The sequence below is a fragment of the Cibotium barometz genome, chromosome 49 (genome assembly GCF_041138505.1).
Source record: "Cibotium barometz isolate CiBa-2024 chromosome 49, ASM4113850v1, whole genome shotgun sequence".
NCBI lineage: Eukaryota > Viridiplantae > Streptophyta > Polypodiopsida > Cyatheales > Cibotiaceae > Cibotium > Cibotium barometz.
The window spans coordinates 13,537,144-13,543,970 of NC_141094.1; the positions used below are offsets into that span (position 1 = coordinate 13,537,144).

The 6,827-nt window shown below is 43.6% G+C and overlaps 1 pseudogene; it reads left to right on the top strand.

The window, feature by feature from the left end:
• Nucleotides 1–1,877: 1,877 nt before the first annotated feature.
• LOC147610314 (cytochrome P450 71AU50-like) lies at nucleotides 1,878–4,941 on the top strand (annotated as a pseudogene).
• Nucleotides 4,942–6,827: the final 1,886 nt, after the last annotated feature.

The window sequence follows — 6,827 nt, forward strand, 5'->3', positions numbered from 1 at the left end:
ACACCTAGGCTTTTTTGCTCATAACTTGAGCAAAGGAGCTCTGATTTGTGGTCTGACTAAAGCATTGGATTTGCGGCAACGTGGGCCACAAGAAGGCGGAAAGAATGGCCCCTTCACAAAAGCACCAAAATATCGCCTTGAGAGACGCACATGAGTCTAGAGAGGTTTCTCCAAATACCACCCCATCTCTCCCCTTGGGAGCCCCACAAGGAATTAATGGCCAGGTTAGCTTGATCGTCGTTTAAAAAGAGATTTTTGATTAATCTTTAATGTTACCTTTAAGAAATTAAGATAAGAAATTAAGAAAGAATATTCACTTTTCATTATACCAAAATTTATGTGAAATTGTTGTTTTCTCAAGAAAGTGGTGATATCTATAATATTCTGTGGTTTAGTTTATAAATTCTTATCTTGATTGAGTAAAGAAATATAGGTACATCTTCTCCCCACCTCGCCGCTAACCTTGTTTTCGTGCTTGTGTAGCCAGGCGCGGCGATGTAAGCGAGACCCAAAATCGACCCAAGGTATTCCTCATACCATTGAGAGAATGAGATTTTGTCAATGGAGGCGAGTATTATGACGATGCCTAGTTCTGCGGGCCTAGGCTAGTGTGGTGAATAAGCCCTCCCTAGCGCGTAGACATCCCTCTGAGGGGCAGGAGAATCAAGCGATGGATCCTGAGAGGGCGACAGGCCGGCTTGAGTCCTTGACAGTTGCCGACAATGAGGTGTATGGTCCCATAGGAATTTCCCAATCTATAGAGGTTGGAAGGCCGAATTCTAGATCATCGGTAAATAAAGTAAAGAGCCTAGATTTGGCTATAACTATTTTTTATGTTTTGTTTAACCTTTATAAAGTAACTAAAGTTTTTTTTTTGTGAAACTACAGGTTGGCTTACGGGGATGCAAAGAGAGAGAGAGAGAGAGAGAGAGAGAGAGAGAGAGAGAGAGAGAGAAGAGAGAGAGAGAGAGAGAGAGAGAGAGAGAGAGAGAGGATGGTAGGGCAGCAACGAGTTTTGGTTTTTATTTATTTTTGTTTTGTTTAACCTTAGTAATAAAGTAACTAATGTCTTTTTTTGGAAAGGAGAAGGAGTTGAGCTTGAGACGAGGAGCTACCACTGGACAACGGGGGGAGTAAGAAGGCGTGGATGAAGACGGCGAGCTTCCACTAGATGAAGGAGGGAAGCCTTTGCTATGTGGGGAGGTACCCTAGACCCTCTTCGCTTCTTTAAGGAGCTCTTCCATCTCAGACATCTCTACTATCAAGTCTTCCCCTCTATCTCAGAGAACATACTGTACTTGAAATCATAGACTCAAGTTTGCCTCTACTACAAAATATGGTATCGGCACTTGAAAGCTATCCTGCCACTCTGCTACTTTGCTAAATCATGGAGAAAGTGATGGGAGAAAACTGTGGAGAAGAGCGGGACTCGAGGGAGAGAGCAGACTCAGTAGAACGAGAGAGAGGTTTCCACTAGATGAAGGAGGGAAGCCTTTACTATGTGGGGAGGTACCCTAGACCCTCCTCGCTTCTTTAAGGAGCTCTTCCATTTTAGACATCTCTACTTTGAAGTCTTCCTCTATCCCAGAGAACATACTGTATTCGAAATCATAGATGCAAGTTGGCCTCTAATACAAAATCTGGTGTCGACACTTGGAAGCTCTCCTGATACTCTGCTACTCTCTTTACTAAATCTGGGAGAAAGCGATGGGAGAGAACTGTGGAGAAGGGTGGGACTCGTGGGAGAGAGCAGACTCAATATATATATATATATATATATATATATATATATATATATATATATATATAGAGAGAGAGAGAGAGAGAGAGAGAGAGAGGAGCTACACTATTCTATAGTATCTACATCGCTCTACGGCATGCTCTTCTCAAACCTCAACATGGGACATGGGAGGCTTGCAGCCGCCATTCCAGAAGAAATTCAGGAGTCTGGAGCTCACATGCCCGGCTTTGAATCGGAGGTAGCTTTTGGTAACCCTGGTCTTCTTCCATCTCCCTCTCTCAGAAACAACCCCATTTACTCTCTTTGCCATCATGCAAGCAAGTACCGTGAATCTTCTCATCTGTTTTTGCATGGCATGAATGGTCTTTGGAGCACAGAGCTGATTTACCTTCCTGTAGACGTCCATGTTGCTGTGCTGATTATTGAGTGGGAAAAAGCCTCCACTCTCCTCGCATCATACACTACCTTGGCAAAGATAACTCTCTTCAAAATGGATCGCTCTCCCTCAATGTCTTCTTGGACTACATGGAGGGAGGCAGCATCGCTTTCTTATCATCGTTTGTAGTATAAGCATCAGATGTCACAGTAGTGTCAACAAAGAGAAAAAGTAAGCAATGGTTGCCTCAACCGTAGTAGAGAGAAAAAGCAAGCAATGGTTGCCTGAAGCGTAGCAACCACGAGGTTGCATAAAGTAGAAGTGGGAGACCATAAGTGGGCTGGCCATTAACGTTCCTATACATGTATACACATATGATTGTATGTGAATACATGTGTGTGTGTGTGTGTGTGTGTGTGTGAGTTAGGATGTATGCATGCATCATATATTCCTATATATATGTAGACATGTGTAGATGTGGGTGTGCGTGTACATGTGTGTGTCATATAGGGGTACATCTATATTATACATTGTTGTTGTGTGTGCACTGGTGCATGTGAGTGCACACTCACACCTACATTTAACCATGTGTCATACACCCACCAACAAGTATCATACTTATGCCCACACACACTAAAATACTTCTATATATGTACATAGATACGTAATAGATATGCATGTATGTAAGATAGAAAGTGTATGTGTGTGTGTGTTATATATAATAAACTCATAAATATTCATATATATACATACATACACACACATACGCATATATAATAAACTCATAAATATATGTATACATACATGTATATGTGTGAACAATATATATGTATACATACATGTATGTGTGTGAACAATATATATGGATATTATGGGTGCTCACATACATAAATTGTGTGTGTGTGTGTGCGTGTGCACACGTGTGCAAGTGTACGTATACACACACATATATTTACATGTGTGTATGTGACATGCACACATGCATTCATAGGCACACACACACACATACACATATCTTCCTGTTGTAGCCTATATGGTTTCAACGGATTACACGTATACATACATGTACATACATACATCTATAGGTGTTTGTGTGTAACGGAGATGTGCCTAGCTTCTATTTTCGCTAGGCCTTATTGTGCCAAGTCCTTGCATGTCATAGATGAGTAAGCTCACTTTCTATTCACAAGAGAAAAGGAAAGGTGACTTTACACATATTTCTTTTGCCTGTACTGCATGCAAAGATGCATCCTTGAGAAGGCCGTCTTTTTTAATGGTATATCTAGCTCCTACCAATGGGAGACAGACGGGTCGCGATACTAGGTATAAAAAGATTCCTCGCAATAAAAAATAATTGAAGGTTACGTAGACCGTAGGTTCGCGAGGTGGACCAATAATTAGGGCCCTTTAAAGATAAATGTTCGCTTGGGCAGCCACCCAACTGTCGTCATCTCCTCGCCCGATCTCGCCAAGCAATTCCTCCACGACCATGACGACTCTTTCGCTTACAGACCACGCATGGAGTATGCGGACCTTGTCTTTTATGGCAGTCAGAGCTCTTTTTTCATGCAGCCGGATGCAAGGTGGCGGGCAATCCGTAAGCTGTACACGCAAGAGGTCCTTTCTGTGAAGAGCGTGCTGCTATACAAGACGGTGAGAGATGAAGAGATGAGCTTGCTTCTGCGGAAGCTGGGGAAGAAGATGGGCTCCTCCGTGGAAATCAGATCGGTAGTTTTCGAGTGGGTCCTCAACGTCATGACGCGCGTGCTGTTCAGCGAGACGTTGGAAGGGCAGCTGTCGGAGTTTCCTGCGGTGTTTCGGCAGCTGTCGGATCTATTTCCGAAGCCGCCGGTGGGCGATTTCGTGCCTTATCTCCGGCGTCTGCATCCCGGCGGCCTCCGGAAGAAGATTGAGTCTGAAGCCAAGCGGATGGAAGCGCTCATGGAAAGCATTTTGAGCAAGAGGTTGCTGCAACTCGAAGCAGGAGTCGGACGTGCTGACAGTGCTTTTGGAGTTCTTTGGCAAGACAGATCACACGCAGGCTTCCGGCAACCCATCGAGCAACGGCGGGGTGAAGGCTTTGCTGCTGGTGCCTCCTACACCACCGCTGCTGCCGTTGAATGGGCCATGGCCGAGCTGTTGTGCGCTCTGGCATCCAAAATGCGGAGGCTACAGCAAGAGCTGGATGCGGCAGTAGCTCCAGAGCTGCAAGTGGAGGAGTCCCATTTTGCCAGTTTGCCTTACTTGCAAGCGGTGGTGAAGGAAGCGCTGAGGTTGCATCCACCGGCGCCGCTGCTGCTTCCCCATCTCTCCAAAGATGCAACGGAGGTGGCTGGGTTCACCCTGCCGGAAAACACACGGCTTCTGGTGAACATATGGGCCATAGGCAGAGACGAAAGCGCCTGGGAAGCAGCCCAAGAATTCAGGCCGGAGAGGTTCTTGGCGGGCGGCGGAGACAGCGACGTTGGGCTGGGCGGCCAAAGCTACCAGCTATTGCCCTTCGGACGGCGCCGGCGAGGGTGTCCGGGCAGCCATTTGGGCTTGGCAATGGCGAGCCGGCTGGTGGCAAACCTTGCCCACAGCTTCGAGTGGCATACCTCTGCCGTCCCCCTTGAGGAGGTCATGGGCAGCACTAACGTGCTCGCCCAGCCACTCGTGGCTGACGCCACGCCGCGCCACGCCACGCCGCCCTCCACCTAGTAACTTAATTGTAAAATTTGCAGCAAGATTTCTCCACTAGCAGGTCGTATTGTTTAAGAATGTATTGTTAAACTACGTTTTACTTAATTAATTAATTGGAGAAATTGTAGCAAGATTTCTTTACTAGTAGGTTGTATTGTTTAATAATGTATTATAAAACTAGGTTTTTGTATACACTTACAAGCAATAAAACAAAGTTCTGTAAAATAGTGCATCACCCATGTCCCAACTCTTTTGTGTCTCTAAAGTTTGGAATGTGGATTGAATTGCTTCATTATTCCTATATCTAAGCAAATTGCCTTCCAACTCTCATCTTCCCAATGAAAAAAAATCAAGAACTCCTACATTTTATTTGTTTTGGTGCAATGCAATTCACTCACCACTATCCAAAAATGAATTGTGTTCATGCAATTAGACCCAAGCCAAATACCCTACACTGTAAAGTAGAGGGTATTTGGCTTGATGCTCATCTACATCCGAAAAAAATGGCTCGAAATTGTCTTTGAAGCATGGTGTTGGTTGCCCTAGAAATTGAAACAAATTTCTGGAGTAGCCAACATTCAGGGCCTTGGTTAGAGGAATTATAATTACAAGCATTGAATGGCATTATTGTATATCCATATACTTATCATGGTAAAACTTTCAAATTGTGACCCCCACTAGTACAATTCAAAAGTTTTCACATAGAGCATTCTTCCTCTACAATACAGGAATGACCCCCCCACCCTCGCGTGCGCTCTCTCCTTCTCTCACCCCATAAGAGGTGCACCTTGTTAGGTCCTGCAATCTTCCTTCCAGTTAGAGAGTTGCTTGTCTTGACTCCAACAACAAATTATTTTCATCATAAATTCTACATCTTAACTCTGAATATAGTGATCAAGTTACTTGATTTTGACAGAAATCTAGTCTACAAGCAAGCATGGGTAGAACTACAAAAATCATCAAAATCTAGATAAAAACATGGCATCTTTTGAAAACGCATGATTTTTCTACTATTTTGGTATTTATGGACAATGGTTAACATGTAGCTATAGGTAGAGGTCTTTATGCAACCTATGTAAACTTGGATTGGGCTTGGAAGCATCAACATGTGCTATAGAGACCATTTTCCTTTTTTACTTCTAGTTCAAGAAGTAAAGGACTATGACCAATTTTGAAATTCCACTTCAATCTCATTTCTAACCTCATGAAAATCAAAACTCTTGAGATAAAATTCTAGAAGTATTGTAACAATCATACTCTAGGTAGAGAGGAGGGAAAGTTACTAAAACACAATTTTAAAAAAAAACTATGGAGACAAGGTTTTAAAACAAGAAAGGTTTTTGGTGTATGTTAACCTTGTCACGGTCATTATCCTTCATGTGATGGGAAGTCATGGTAAAGCTAGAAAATTAAGTCACATCAAAGTCTTCAAAGTTGTACATGGGGTAGGGAGTGAAAGAGAACGAGTAGGGGGATGATTAAGGAGTGCTAGGGAGTTGACATGTGAAATAGTAGCATAGGTTACTTTATCCAATACAAAGGCTGAATATAGGGGTGCAGCCATAGCTTCATGTGAAGGAGTATGGTTAAAGAGTCTCTTGGCTGATTTGGGTGAGCCTATTGATGGCAAGGTTGTCATTCATTGTGACAACATGAGCAGCATACAGTTGGCTAGGAATCCGGTCTTTCATGCGCGGACCAAACATATAGAGGTCCACTATCATTTTGTCTGAGAGAAAGCGTTTGATGGTACAGTGGATTTGCAGTATGTGAAGACTAAAGAGCAGGTGGCCGACATCTTTACAAAGCCACTTAGCAGGGAGAAGTTTGAGTACTTTCATACTATGTTGGGAGTACATGGGATGAGCTTGAGGGGGAGTGTTGAGAGCTTTGATAGCCCAAACTCATCTACATCATCATCTATGGCAGTACATCATCAGCTTGAGAGGGGCTATTGAGATTCAAGCTCGATGATAGCTTGTGCCAGTTGCATTATGTGTTGGTGTGTTAGGTAGTAGCATGTGTGAG